The sequence below is a fragment of the Octodon degus genome, unplaced genomic scaffold (genome assembly GCF_000260255.1).
Source record: "Octodon degus isolate 3935 unplaced genomic scaffold, OctDeg1.0 scaffold00117, whole genome shotgun sequence".
Taxonomy (NCBI): domain Eukaryota; kingdom Metazoa; phylum Chordata; class Mammalia; order Rodentia; family Octodontidae; genus Octodon; species Octodon degus.
This window is the reverse complement of record NW_004524693.1, coordinates 4103818-4119836: the sequence shown is the minus strand read 5'-3', so window position 1 is coordinate 4119836 and position 16019 is coordinate 4103818. Positions and strand designations below refer to the sequence as shown.

General features: G+C 36.5%; 1 pseudogene; it reads right to left on the bottom strand.

Moving 5' to 3' along the window:
* Window positions 1–6682: 6682 nt before the first annotated feature.
* Window positions 6683–7238, bottom strand: LOC101582495 (annotated as a pseudogene).
* Window positions 7239–16019: the final 8781 nt, after the last annotated feature.

Here is a 16019-nt window from a genome sequence, read left to right as displayed (position 1 = left end):
GGAGGGCTACTATGTAAAACAATTTTCACTATCACTAACAGAAACACTGCTGCCTCTTTCCCCTAGAAAAACTTTTCCTTTTCATGCAACTTTTACAAGGAACTTATTCAATGGCACTTGCTTTTTCCTGCCTTGGAAGATGTTATGGTTTGTGTCTAGATGTCACCTCAATGCTTCATGCAGTAATGGACCAGTCTTCTAGAGTTTTTACTCATGGTTTAATCCTGGGAATAAGAGGCAAGTGCTACACTCATCCTGGGGTGGATCACCTCCATACAATATAAAGTTAGTAAAGAGATTTGACCTGGGCTGCTTCTCCCTTTTGCTCTTGTTGCTTTTGCTGTTACCGGTGGGCAGAAACTATTGTCCAATGCCACACGCCACTCTGCCTTAGAAGCAGACAAGTATAGACTGAAACTTCCACAAATTAAGCAAAATAAACTTTTCCTTTCTTAGTCCTGCATGTCAGGAATTTTGTCTTAGGAATGAGAGAAAATAACTAAGACAGGATCTCTCATGAAGATTAATCACTCTCACAGATACAGTCTTATTTTGGTGGTGATCTTGTAAAAATATTTCACTATTTCTTACATTATGTTCTCCTTCCTAACTTCATTTGAATTGAGGGTTTACTCTGCCTTTCTCTTCTCTACAGATGAGATCAATTCCATAACCACATCCTATTGAGATATAATCACCCACAGTTTCAAAAATTTTACAAATGATAGATTGATGATAGAGGCATAGATGGTGGATGATACATAGATAGATAGATAGATAGATAGATAGATAGATATAGATAGATGGATAGATAGATAGATAGATAGATAGATAGATAGATAGATAGATAGATAGTAGATAACCATTGCCTCAGCTGTGACTATGTGCCATTTGGTATCACATATTATCGTACCTCCTGATATTGCTGCTTATCATGTTACAACTTATTAAGAATATTTGCTTGCTTTGAGGAAGACTAAGAGAATAAGTTAGTTGCAATTCAAGGTCTTACTCTGTGTGTGTGTGTGTGAGAGAGAGAGAGAGAGAGAGAGAGAGAGAGAGAGAGAGATTCTGAGTTGACTGTTCTTTATATAAAGCCCTTTATATGGAAAATTATATCAGAATTGTTTAATTCTATTGTTTCTAATTACTGTGATAATTTGTTATGACTCTGAAAACTAAACTACTAAAATATTCACCAAGATATTGGGTTATTAGTTTTTCTATACTCCTGAGGAAGTGAGTCTAGATGAACTAGTTTATCAGCATTTAAAATTAACTATGGACTTTAATAATATATACCTGGTTACGGATTTTGAGTCTTGTCTGGGTATTACCTCACAGAAGCATGGAAGAACTGTGTTTTTCAGGATAGCTCCTTTTAAGAACTGCAAGCTCTTTGAATGAAATGGATTTCTTAAGTCCAAGAAAATGTCTCTAATGTTTGTCACAAGAGGTGAAAAACTAATCTCAGCAGTCCCTATATATGTATGACATGAAAGGTAGTTTTAGATGTTTCTACTGTTTGTGGATATTTTTTGCTAATGTTATTGCACTGTATTTATTTCTATCCTTTATTCTAATACATGTTAAGAAGGACTACAGCTTCCTTTACTTTTTATTAATTTTAAAGAGAAAGAGACAGCAATGAGAGAGTTTCAGTACAGGTTAGTAGAAGAGTTACAATAATCAATATATTGTAAGGGACTGGGGAGATGTTCATTGGAATAGGGGCTTCCTTGGCAAGTGCAAGGGCCTGAGTTTGATCCCCGGTTCCGCAAAAAATACTACTACTACTACTAATAATAATAATATTCAATACATTGTATATTGTTGTATTCATAGTGTTATTCACAGTACAAGATGCATACATGATCTCTTGTCTAAGCAATATTAGTACAAATCATTCCTCTCATTGAATTAAGAGAAAGTGGCATATATTTATCCTAAGTATTTCATATACACGTATATATTTGTTTTCACTACAAAATGGTCTATCAGTTATATCACCTTTTTGTGTTTTCTTTTGTCAGTGATGGGTATTTTATTGCTGTTAGAGAAGCTGTATTTGCAGAAGTCTTTAAAAGACTTTCTCATACTTGATGCCAGATCAAATATTATAGGTACTTTAAATCAGTAAAATATCCAAAAAAATCCAGTAGTCTACAACAGTTGGGGTTTATCAACAGACCTGGCAATTGTCAGAAGTTGTTTACTTGAGGCTCTTACAGCTCAGCATATAAATATGGCATTACTTTTTTTTTTTTTTTGTGGAACCGGGGATTGAACTCAGGCCCTTGTGCTTGCCAGGCAAGGACTTATTCTACTGAGCTATCTCTCCGGCCCCTGGCATTACTTTTAAACCTCATGGTTATACTTTCCTGCTGGATGGTTAAGGCCAAATTAAAGCAAGACCTATATAACTAAAATGCAAATTTTGTATCTGCCAAGGTCAATCAAAACTCCTTAGTATTTACCCTGAAAACATGTACAGCAGCTTGTAGACCCTTTTGCAATGTTAGTCTTCTGAATGAGTCGTGGTCATTGCTTGACCAATTTGCTTTCTGTGCAAGCCTGTGAGAATTCTTTCTTTCTAGGTGTCTCTTCTTAGGCACACTATACATCTTTGGTCACTTTCTTAGGTGGGACACCTGTGAGTAACAGGATATGACTGTACAAGTTCTCTTATGTCCTGAGTCCTCACTGACCTTGAAGGGCTAGGGCCAAAATATTGCCTATCGTTGTAGCCTTTCTTTTTCTCTGATTTTAAGTCTGCAAATTTTAGTTGTTAGCCATCCAGAAGAGAAGCTTTATTAAATTATTATCATTTAAGAGAGGCAGTTGAGCTTAACATGACTATCTGTCTGAGTATCAAATGCCTTAGACATAACATGGAACTGGTATTTTTCCGCAAACATGGATATTCTAAACTTTAAATCTCTATAAAATGTAAAGAAAACAATTCCACATTTTTACACAGAAATTTCGAAATCAAACCATATATAAGATTGTAGCAGAACAGTCCTATGACAATTTTTTCTGGTCACTTGTTTTCTTTTATTACCTTTATTTAAACACTTACTTTAAAGAAAGTATAGTAATAATTGAATAGTTAGAACTAGTATGTATTTAGAAGAGCAGAATGATAGGTACTGCAAGCATGGTTTTAGTGTTACACATTGCTATCCTCAGTGTAGTTGCTTAGTTCTCAGATATCAGCATATATAGTTAGTCAGGGTGGGAATTCTATCCATTAACTGCTGTTTTCAAAAACCAGAAAGGGACTCTTAGGACCATTGCCTTAAACTTCTTGTCTATATAAATGTATGATCTTGCCTCGGCCATGTTTTCTAACTATTGTGCTTTCTTTCTTTTTAATCCTTAATTTTTCACCTTCCATTTAATAGTGTTATGACTTTCAAATTTATTTCTCCTTTTGAGTTCTTATACTAGGGAGACAATATGATATTTACACATGTGGGTCTGATTTACTTCATTTATGAGTGTATATTCAAGTTGCATCTACTTATATATGAAGGCTTCAAGTTTATTTTTTTTATAGCTGAGTAATACTTCATTGTATAGAAGCAAAACATCTTTTTCACCCATTGCTCAGATGACTTGCATTTTGCTTGCATCCATGATTTGACTATCGCACATTGTGCTGCTATAAACATAGGAGCACATGTATCACAATGATATAATATTTTTCAGTTCTTTGGGAAAATTCCCAGTGGATGAGAGCTGGAATGAATGGGGTTTTCAGTCCTAGTTTTGTGAGGAGTTTCCACACTGATTTCCATAATGGATATACCTGTATACAATAGCACCAGCAGTGGAGAAGTGTTCTTTTTTGCCCACAGCCTCTCCAAATTTGTTGTTGGTAGATGTCTTTATGATGGGCATTCTTTCTGGGGTGAGATGGTATCTTAATATTGTTTTAATTTGCATTTCCCGAACGGGTAGTAATATGGAGCATTTCATCATGTACATATTAGCTTCTGGTATTTATACCACTGAGAAGTGTTTATTCATCTTGGATGCCCATTTCTGGATTTGGTCTTTATATTTTGAGGCCCTAATATTTTTTAGTTCTTTATCAATTCTAGAGAGAAGACCTTTTTCTGAATGCTTATTAGTTAAGATTTTCTTTCAAATTTGTGGATTGTCTTTTCATTCTTTTGGTAATTTACTTGACGTGCAAAAACTTCTCAAAAAGAGAAGGTCCCAGTTCTTAATTCTTTCAAGTATTACCAGTGCAATTTGATTTTTGTTCATGAAATCTTTGCCTACCCCTATGTCTTCAAGATTTCCTCCTACTTTCTTTTCCAGGAGATTAATATTTATGTTTGAATATTTAGATCTTTCATCCATTTTGACTTTAGTTTAGAGCCTAATGATAGACCTGGGTCAAATTTTACATTTTGGTGTTCAGAGAACAAGTTTTTGTAGTACAATTTATTAGACTCTATCTTTCTTTCTATATTAATTTTATTGAGAAAAAAATGAGAGTGAGACAGATTCACAAACAATTATAGGCATATTTTCAATAATTAATGCATTGCATATTGTTGTCTTTATAGTTGTTATTCATAGTACAAGATGAAGATATGATATCTTGTCTAAACACTCTTAGTTCAAAATTTTCTTCTCATTCAACTAAGAAAAAGTAGATGTATATCCATGCTAGCTAACACTCTCTCTCTCTCTCTCTCTCTCTCTCTCTCTCTATATATATATATATATATATATATATATATATATAGTTTTGTTTTCACTACAAAATCTTCCTTAGTTTATATCCCCATTTTTGGTTTACTTTTGTCAGAGATGAGTATTCCACTCCCATTAAATTATTGTAAGTGCATGAATTTGGAAAAGTAATTCAATATACTCCAGTATTCTCTAATACAGTGGGTTATCTACATGACTGAATGCAATGCCAGAAATTGTTTACTTGATCCTTTGGCAGTTCAACATATTACTATGGCTTTACTTTTTATACCTCGTTTTTTTTTATTTTTCTGCTGGATGGATAAGACCAAGATAAAGCAAGACCTATATCACACAAAATATAACTTTTGTATCTGATAAGGTGAGGCAAATTCCTTCAGGATTTAGCCTGAAGCCCTGTACTGCAGTTTGTAGATCCTTTGCCAGTGTCAGCCATGTGGATAAGTCACAGCTATTGCTTGAAGAATTTGCTCTCTGTGAAAGCCTGAGACAATGTTTTCTCTCCATGTGACTCTCCTTAGGCACACTCTACATCTTTGATCACTTTCCTCTGTGACCTCATAATCTCCTTGAGCAGAAAATTTGGGACTTCATTGAGTTACAGGGTGTTGCCTTACAGGTTCTCTTATGTCCTGCATACTCACTGATCTTGAAGGGCTAGGGCCACAATTTTGGCTATTGTTGTAGCTCTTACTTTTCTCTAATTTTTGGTCTGCAAACTTAAGTTGTTAATCCTCCAGAAAAGAAGATTAATGATATTGTTACCATAAAACATTGGTTGTTCATCTTAACATAAGTATCTGTCTCAACATCAAATGCCTTAGACATAGCATGGATAGAGGCTCTCTTTCTTCCAGTAAGCATGTTTGGCTCCTTTGTCGAAGGTAAGTTTGCTGAGTACATTTGTCATTGCATCTGCATCTTCCAATCTATTCCCTTGATACTCAGGTCATTTTTTTGTCAATACAATGCTGATTTTATCACAGTAGCTTGGTAGTATTATTTCAAGTCAGGAAGTATAATGCCTCTTGCCTTGACTTTGTTGCCCATAATTGCTTTTCTTAGTCTAGATCCTTTCTGGTTCCAAATAAATTTGAGCAAGGATTCCTTTAGGTCTGTAAGGTATGTTTGTTGGTGGTGTTTTGATAGTGATTGCATTAAATCTGTATAGTAATTTTGGGAATATGGCCATCTTTATGATGTTGGTTCCTCCTATCCATGACCAGGGAATATCTTTACATTTTCTGAAATCCTCCATGATATCTTTTTTTTCAGAGTACTGTAATTTTCATTGAAGAGATCTTTTAGTGTTTTAGTTAGATTCATTCATAAGTATTTCATTTCTCATTGTGATATTGTAAACGGTATTGTTTCTCTAATTTCTCTCTCTGTGTGTTTGTTATCTTTGAAAATTAATGCTCTTGACTTTTTTGTTTTTTGCAGGACACTATGTTTACTACAGGAGTTCACAAATCTATGGTCAGCATGCACCAGACAGTTCAGGCTGGAAGGGGCTCACATACTATGCAGAGACAAGGATGGAGCCCTTTAGGTCACAGGTCAAAACCTTTTGCTTTAGGAAGGAAGTGTGGCAGAGTGCAGCCTGGGATTTGAGGTAAAATTGCAAAGCTTGTTAAAATCCTGACTTATTTCTTCACACTGCTTATCACTGGACCGCTACGGAGTCTTTCTAGCACACAGACAACTGAGGCCCTATCACCTCCCGTTAGGTGTTCTGCCTTTTCCACCCAGTGGCACAGGAGACACACAGAGGGACCAGGGGCCCTAGGATGAACCACATCACACGCTCTTCCTTGGTTAAAGTTGTTTTTTGATGTTGGTAGCATAAAGCCAGGGCCATAGCTCTTCTCCTAAGTGGCTGGGGCCATAGCCCTGCAGACAGCATTAAAGATGGTAGGTGTTTAGGCCCTGAACAGGGTCTGCAAATCTATATGTGGAAAGTACTGAGGAAGTCAGATACCTTGGCGATCATGTCCTCAAAGTCAGCAAAGCCCAGTTTGCTTTCACCATGAGGTCATCCTCCTCGATGACCTTGTCACATACCAGCAGCACCTCTTCCTCATCCAGCTCTGACTTGGTGAGCTGGGCCAGCGTCAATTCCAGGTCTTCCTTGCAGATGAATTTGTCAGTGTTGAAATCATAGCTCTTGCAGGCATAACTGGCCATCAGCTCCCGGGGCCCTGATTCGCAGAGCATGGAGAATATATTTACAAAGTCATTGAAGGTGAGGCTCCCCTCACCATCCTTGGAGAAGGTCTCCACAAACCTCTCCTTAAAAGGATTCTCCTGGATTTCTGGCATCTGGATGATCAAGCTCATGGGCATATGGACAATGGAGCTCTTCCTGCACTCCATGGGTACTAGGTTGGGGGACAGCTCATAGAATGGAGCGTGCAGCTTAAGGATATCCTCTTATTGAAGAACGTGCAGTCCTGGTAGTTGTCTACCTGCTCTTCAGTGAAGATGGTCTGCTTGTTCTCCATGGTGCCAGCCAGGGTTTGGGAGACTCACATCCCTGCCTTTGCCAGCCTGGTTGGGCAGAGTCCACCTATTTGTTTTAACTTTTTTTTTTTACCATACCAGGGATTGACCTCAGGACCCAGTGCTTACCAGGCAAGAGCTTACTCTACTTCGATATCTCCTAGCACCATATTTGGCCTATTGATTGTCCATCCTGCTATGAAATTGAATTTGTGAATTAATTCTAGGAGCTTCTTCATGGAGTTTTTTCAGTCTTCCAAGTAAAGTATCATGTCATCTACAAATAACAATAGTTGTTTTATTAACTTCTTCTTTACCTATTCTTATTTCCTTTATTACACTTTCTCTTGTCTATGGCTCTAAGTAATGATTCCAGAACTATATTGAACAGGAGTGGTGATAGAGGACATCGTTGTCTTGTACCTGATTTGAGAGTAAAAGATTTCACTTTTTCCCCATTTAGAATTATGTTAGCGGTTGGATTGTCATAGGTAGCTTTTATCAGATTGAGGTAGAGGCCATCTATTCCAATTTTCTGTAGGAATTTGAAGATAAATGAGTGTTGGACTTTGTCAAAAACCTTATCTGCATCAATTGAGATGATCACGTGGTTCTTGGATTTGGCTCTATTAATATAGTGTAATACATACACAGATTTGCATATATTGAACTAACCTTGCATCCTTGGGATAAATCCTACCTGATCATGGTTCATAATCTTCTTGATGATTTGTTGTATTCTATTTGTTATGCCATTATTGAGGATTTTTTTCACTACTTCCTTTTTTATTTTAAAGAGAAAATGATAAACAATGAAAATGAGTTTCAAAACAGGTTAGTAGGACAGTTCTAGAAGTTGATACATTGCATATTATTGTTTTCCTATTAATTAATCAGAGTAGAAGATACGGTATGATAACTTATTTAAGTGATACTATCAGAGAATATTCTTTTCTTTTCTTTTTTCAATAATTTTATTGAGAAACAAATAGCAATGAGACTAATTACTAGTCTATATTGTCCAATTAGTAGAACAGTTTCAATAATTAATACATTCCATATTGTTGTCTTAGTGGTTATTCATTGTACAAGATGCAGACATGATATCCCATTTACAAACACTATTAGAACAAATCTTTCTGTTCATTATTTACTCAGAATTTTTTCAGCTATGTTGTTCAGGTAGATTTATGTGTATTTCTCTTTTTAGTTGCATTTTTCTCTCATTTTATTATCAGTATAATTCTTGCCTCTAGGAATGATTTTGGGAGTATTGTTCTCTTTTCAATTTCACTGAAGAGTTTGAGGAGTATTGGGATTATATCTTTTGTAGATTTCTTGTAGAATTGAGGTTTGAATCAATCAGGACCTGGATTTTGCATTGCAGTAAGTTTTCATCATTATAATTATTACATTTTTTATTTCATTGGCTGTTATTGAGAGTTCTTATATCTTCTTGATTTAGTTTTGGTATTTTGTACCTTTCTAAGAGTCTGTCTATTTCTTCTCTGTCTTTGATTGTGTGAGTGTACAGTTTCTCAAAATATCTATTGATGATCTTCTGAACGTCCACAGGGTCTGTGGTAATTTCACACTTTTCATGAATTATTTCTTGAATTTGAGATTTTTTTTATCTTTTTGATGAGGTTTGCTAGGGACTTATCAATTTTATTTAATTTTTCAAACAACCCACTTTTTTTTTAATTTTTCATCGTCTATTTTTGGTAACTTTACTGAGACATGATTCATACACCATACAATTCACTCAGTTAAAGAATATGATTACTGGGATTTATTATAATCACAAAGTTATGAAAATCACAATCAATTCTGAACATTTTATCATGCATACATTTCTTAGTCACTTTTTAGTCACTAAGATCCAGTTTCTAACACTGGCATCTCAAAGGATGAAAGCTTTATTTTGGCTCGACAACCCAGTAACCTCAGTCCTTGCACTGTCAGTTGGCTGCAAGGCAGGCCAGCATAGCAGAGGAGAGCATCCCCTGGATGGCAGAGAAAGGAGAGGGGGCTTCAAGGAGGTAGCCAGGGAAAGAGAGAAAGCCTACCAGTTCGCAATTCCTATGACCCCATCTTCCAATCACGACCAGCTTCTAATAGCAAGTTATGTACAAGCCTCCATTGTTCAGTTATCTTTCCAGAACCCCACTTATGAGATCCCAAGTTTCTAGGAGGGCATGTAGATTTTGTACGTTTTTGGTGGAACTGAGATTGAACTCAGGACCTTGTGCATGCCAGGGAACCACTTATCCACTGAGCCATCTCCCCAGCACAGAACATCTAGATTTAAACCATGATAATACTTTCTAGCTGTCACCTTCTAAACCTCTCATTTCCCCACCCCGACTCCCAACTCTAGACAACCACTAATATACTTTCATTTTTTTCCATAATTTTATTGACAGACAAATAGCAATGAGGCAGTTTCAAATCAAAATGTTAGGACAGTTTCAATAATTAACATATTGCATACATTCTTCCTAGTGGTTATTTGGTGTAAAAGATGCAGACATGATAAACTATTTAAAACAGTATTACAACAAATCCCTCTATTCATTAAGAGAATGTAAATATATATATCTATTCTAACCATTTTGAATACACAGATTCAAAATGGACATTCACTTATATATTCCCTTTTGTGTTTATTTCCGTCATTTGAATAATATAGGTTTGTTACTCAGCAAAAATATTCTAAAAAAGTCCAATATCCCATAATAGTATTGGGTCTTCTGCTTGACTGGCCCTGTCAGAAACTGTTGACTTAAGTCCCCTACAGCTCAACATAACAACATGGCTTTACTTCTTGTACTTCGTTTTCATACTTTTGGGCTGGACAGTTAAGACCAAGGTAAAGAGGGAAAATATAGAAACAATACCTTTTACAACAACACTGAGGAAAATGAAATACCTTGGAATTAATCTAACAAAATAACTAAAATATCTTTTCAAGGAAAACTATAGTACTCTTAAAAACAAGATGGTAGAGGATTTCAGAAAATGGAAAGATATTCCATGCTCCTGGATAGGAAGAACCAACATTGTGAAGATGGCCATACTCCAAAAATTGCTGTACATATTTAATGCAATCCCTATCAGACTACCACTGACATACCTCACAGACATAGATAAATCATTCCTAAAATTTATTTGGAAACAGAAAAGACCTAGAATAGCAAAGGCAATCCTGGGCAATAAAGACAAGGCAGGAGGCATTATAATTCCTGACTTGAAAGTATACTACAAGGCTTCTGTGATAAAATCAGCATGATACTAGCAACAAAATTGACCTGAGTATCAATGGAATAGATTAGAAGATGATAAAGCCCTACAAACACACTCAGCCAACTTATCTTTGACAAAGTGTCCAAACATATTCACTGGAAGAAAGATGGCCTCTTTAACAAATGGTGCTGGAAAAACTGGCTCTCTACAAGCCAAAAACTAAAACTTGACCCAGGTCTATCACCATGCATTAAGCTAAAGTCAAAGTGGATTAAAGATCTAAACATTAAAACAGAAACAGTAAATCTCCTGGAAGAGAAAGTAGGAGGAACTCTTGAAGACATAGGGGTAGGCAAAGAGTTCATGAACAAAAATCAAATCGCATGGGAAACACCTGAAACAATTAACAACTGGGACCTGCTCTTATTGAGAAGTTTTTTCCCCTCAATAGAAATAACCAATAGATCCCACTTTTTGATTTGTTCATTCTTTGTATTGTTTTCTTTGCCTTTGTTGCAGTAATTTGTGCTCTGCTCTTTATAATGTCCTCCCATCTTTGGGATTTGGGTTTGCTTTGCTCTTGATTTTCTCAATGTTTCCGGTTGTTATGGTTTGTGTATAGGTATCCCCCCAAAGCCTCATACAGTATTGGGGAAGCTTCTGGTGTTTGATTGATTACTGTGGGTGTGGAAGCTGCTCCTGCCCTGGGGCAGGAAATTTGCATTACAATGTAAGGTGGTAAGTGAAGCTAGCTGCTTGAGCTGATGGTACTCCTCTTTTTTTGTGTGCTTGCTCTTTGCCCCCAGCGTGAAAAGTTGCTCTCTGCCATGTGCCACTCTGCCTTGGAGCCAGCTGAGCATGAACTGAAAACTTCAGTAACTGTGTGCTAAAAAATACCCTTTCCTTCTTTCAATTTGGGTGTCTGGTATTTGTCCTAACAACAAGAAGAAAGTAACTAAGACAGCTGCAGCATGAGTCTATATATTTGTTTCAGTTTTCTTTTCCTAATGTGTGAGTTAACAGCTATAAATTTTCTTCTAAAAATGCTTTTTCTTTGCATCCCATGAATTCAGTAAGTAGTACTGGAATTTTCATTGACTTGTAGACATTTTTAATTTCTTGATTAATTTCATCTTTAACCCTTTGGTTATTGAGGGGGTGTTGTTTAATTTCCATGTATTTGTGGGGGTTTTGTGGTTTCTTTCCTTCTTTATTTGTTTAGGGAAGGGATTACATGGTGTTCAGGGTCTCACTTGTATATCGGACTCATAGTGATCCCCCTATTTACAGCCTCCAAAGAGCTGGGATTACAGGTGTGTGCCACCATGCCCAGTCTCAATTGCTGTCTCAGCACACCCTGGGGGAGGTGCCTGAAAGCAGGCCCAGGGATTGAACTCCTAGCCCTTACATCTGCCTAAGCACGTGCTTTAATCTGCTGAGCTATTTGTCCAGCCCAGTTTCTTTTGTCATTCATTTCGAGTTCCAATGCACTGTGGTGAGATAATGTGCATGGGATAATTTCTGTTTTCTTGCATAAACTTGACAATGACCTATGGACTAGTATGCAGTCAATTTTAGAAAATGTAACGTGTGCAGCTGAAAAAAATGTGTATTCAGATGTGGTTGGGTGGAACACTCTGTATATGTCCACTAAGTCCATTTGCTCCAAGCTCTGGTACAGTTCTGTTAGTTCTTTGTTTATTTTTTGTCCGCTTGTCCTATCTTTTTGGGATGGGGGGTTAAGTTCTGCTGTTAAGTTTGGAGTATTGGATGTTAGATTTTTGATGTCCATTAAGAGTTGTCTTAGGGGCCGGGGAGATGGCTCTGTAGAATAAACACTTGCCTGGAAAGCACAAGGACCTGAGTTCAATCCCTGGTTCCGCAAAAAAAAAAAAAAAAAAAAAAAAAAAAAAGAGTTGTATTATATAGTTGGATGCTCCTGTTTTTGATACGTACATATTTATGACAGTTACCTCTTCCTCTTGAATTTTTCCCATAATGAGTATGTAGTATCATTCTTTATCACGTTTGATCATTCTTGGTTTAAAGTTGAGACTGTCTGAAAGCAGGATTGCTATGCCTGCCTTTTTCTGAGGTTTTCTGGCATGTAGTATTATTTTCCATCCTTTGATTTCCAGCCTACAGATTTCTTTATGAGTTAAGTGTGTTTCTTGAATGCAACATACTGTTGCATTTTGCTTCCTAATCCACTGTGCCTGTCCCTCATTTAATTGGAAAATTGAGTCCTTTTACATTAATTTTTATAACTGAGATATATTGACTTACGATTGGCATGATATTTACCTGCTGTTGTTCACTCATTTTTCTCCTGTATTTAATTGTTTGCCCTACTTGGTGGGTTCTTTTTGTTCTCATTCGTGGAGTTCTGATCATTTTGGTTCTACTCTAGAACACATTTTGGTAGTTTGTGTAGGGTTGGCTTTGTCATCATGATCTTCTTTATTTCTTGTCATGGAATAATCTCACTTCTGCTTAAACTTGAAAGCGAGTTTTGCAAGGTAAAGTAGTCTGGGCTGGAATTTGTTTTCATAGAGGACTTGAAGTACTCTGCTCCATGCTCTTCTTGCCTTCATGGTTTGTGAAGAGAATTCAGCCATAATTCTGATGGATTTTCCTTTGAATGTGATCTGCTTCTTTTCTCCAGAGGCTTTCAGTATATTATTTTTGTATTATTCAGTATATTATTCTGGATTTCTGAGATCTTGACTATTAAATGTCTCAGTGTTTTAAATTGGGTTGAAGTTATTTGGTGTTCTGTATCCTTCAGTTACCTGAATTTCAGATTTTTTTCCTCATATTTGGGAAGGTTTTTTGCTACTAATTCTTCCCATATTTTTAATGTCCTTTGTATTGACTCATTTCTGATTGATGCCTATTAGTCTAATGTTGTTTATCTTTTCATCATCTTTCAGATGTTGAATTACGTTCTCCTGCATCCTAGTTGTTTTTAAGGGGTGGTTTCTTACTTTTTCACTATCTGAAAAATTAAGATCTGAAACTCTGTCTTCACTTCCATTCAAATGGTTTTGCAAGCTTGTGATTAAGGTTTTAATTTTATCTGTATCTCTTTAAATCTGCTTCCTGGTTGCTTTCTCTTTCCTAAATTGTTTATTCAAGAATTCCATCATTTTGTATCCTCTGTTTTTTATCAGTGTATTCTTTGGAAGCACTTAGTAATTCTTTCACTATAGTTATGCATTCTTTTTTTTTTTACTTCAAAGATTATTTCTGATCCGATTTCTTCTATATCTTTCTGCAGTAGTTTCTTTACTTCAGACTCTATTAATTCAGAGATTACATGTGTGAGATTTCCAATTTCTTCTATGCTAGTGTGTCCTCCATTTGTTCTGGGTTGGAATAGAGCCTGAGATTGCATTTTGCTCCTCTCTTTGTCATTTTATATAACACTGTCTTCTGATCTTTGTTGTAGATTTATGGTACAATTATTACCTTAGCACCTACTGAAATTCTTACCCAAGAGAAATTATGTGATTAAGACAGTTCCAATTTCTTATTACAGAACTACAATTAGGAGTAATAATAATAGGTAGTGATACTTAGTAGTTGACAAACCTTTGTAACTAGTGGGTTTTTATGTTAGACAGAGCGCACACTATGTCTTTGTAACTAAGCAGATATTAAATTGTGTATTTGTATTCTAGTTAATTCCCCTAAGTTCTGTCTGATCATATCCCTTGACGTACCTGTTGTCTTCCAGGCAGACTAGTTCACCCTGATTACCTGTTGCACACTCTACAGACCATGAGCAAAAGAGAGAGGATGCTCTCATAAACCTAACAAATTGTCTCAGCTTTCTGGGTCAAGATTTCACAAGCGCAAACTCATACAAATGTGCCTGGTTTGGATCTGCCTGCTGTTCTCAGGTTCTTCATCTTTTGCAGCATTCCAGGAATTGACTATGGCTGGAAATGGAACCAGTGAGGGTGCAAGGAAGGTCTCACACATGCTGGGCCTGGACTTAGGCTGAAGAAGTCTGTGCAGTGTGGTGTTAGTTCTCACAGTCATGTTGTGCCTGGGTTTGGGCTGGAGGGATCTAGCAGACATATAGAAGGTCTCATACATGCTGGTCCTGGGCTGGGGCTTGAGTCATCTGGCTGCTCCAGGGAAGGTCTTACACAAACACCAGACCTGAGCTGGGGCTGGAGTGTCCAGGGATCACAGGGGAAGTTCTCACACATGCCAGTTCTGCATACTTGTTGGAGGTCCTGGAGGGTGCACAGAAGGTCTTACACATACCCTGGGCCTGGGCTGGGGCTGAAGGGGTCAGCCAAGCACAGTGGAAGTTCTCACACACACTGAGCCTCATTTTTTTCTGCTCAAAAACCCATAGTATAGTGACACAATGAGTGGTTCATTTTCAGAACTCTGAAAAATCTGTGAAATACACATCTATTTATCTATATTGTATAGTGCATATAATAATAGTTGTAAAGCACTAGAAGATTTAAAATAAATAATTTACTGGTCTTTAAGCACCATATGGAAACTAAGATTAAATGGAGCAAAATGGCAAACAGAAGCTACTTTCTTACACTTTATGGGAGCAGTTTTTAGTATGTTGACATACGAAGTACCTATGACCTCATGCGTGAAACTGACAATAGATGTGGCATAAGGAGGATAATAAATTCTGAAACTTGAAACTTACACAAAGCAAGAAAAATACAGGGATATCAGAATTCTTGTGACTACATCAAGGCTGCATGAAAGGAACAGATGGAGTGGGAGTGGTGGTGATATCACATAATCAAGGATGTGTTCAATGAGTGTAGAGATTTTCATCAGGATTAAAGTCCAGAACAAGCACAAGCATCTATCCAGCACAAATGACAAGAAAAAGAAGCTTTTTCTACTATATTCACAGATGCAAAATGAAAAGGATTAGGCATCAGTATATATAGTTAGTCAGGGTGAGAATCTTTCCAATTAACTCCTAGATTAAAGAATCTTCTGAATATTCTCAGGATCATTGCCTTGCTCATCTTTTACATATAACTGCATGGCTTAACATTGCCATGTTTCCTAGCTCATCTCCTTTCCCTCTCTTGATTAGTTAGTCCTTGAGATCCTGCCTTCCCTTTCCTTGTATTATATCTTTCTATTTGTATTTCTTCTTTAGAGTTCTTATACTAGGGAGACTATACGATATTTACACATGTATGTCTGGTTTATTTCACTTATAAGTATATGTTCAAGTGGCATCCACTTCAATATAAAGGCTTGCAGTTTATCATTCTTAATAGCTGAATAATATTCCATTGTGTAAAAATACCACATCTTTCTCAACCATTCCTCAGGTGATGGGCATCTTGGTTGTTTCCAAGATTTGACTATCACAAATTGTGCTGCTATAAACATAGGAACAGTTAAACAGAAGACCCAATGCTATTATGGGCTACTGGACTCTTTTAGAATATTTTGCTGAGTTTATACACCTATAATATTCAATAACGGAACTTAGAAAAAATGGGGTATACCGATGAATGTCCATTTTG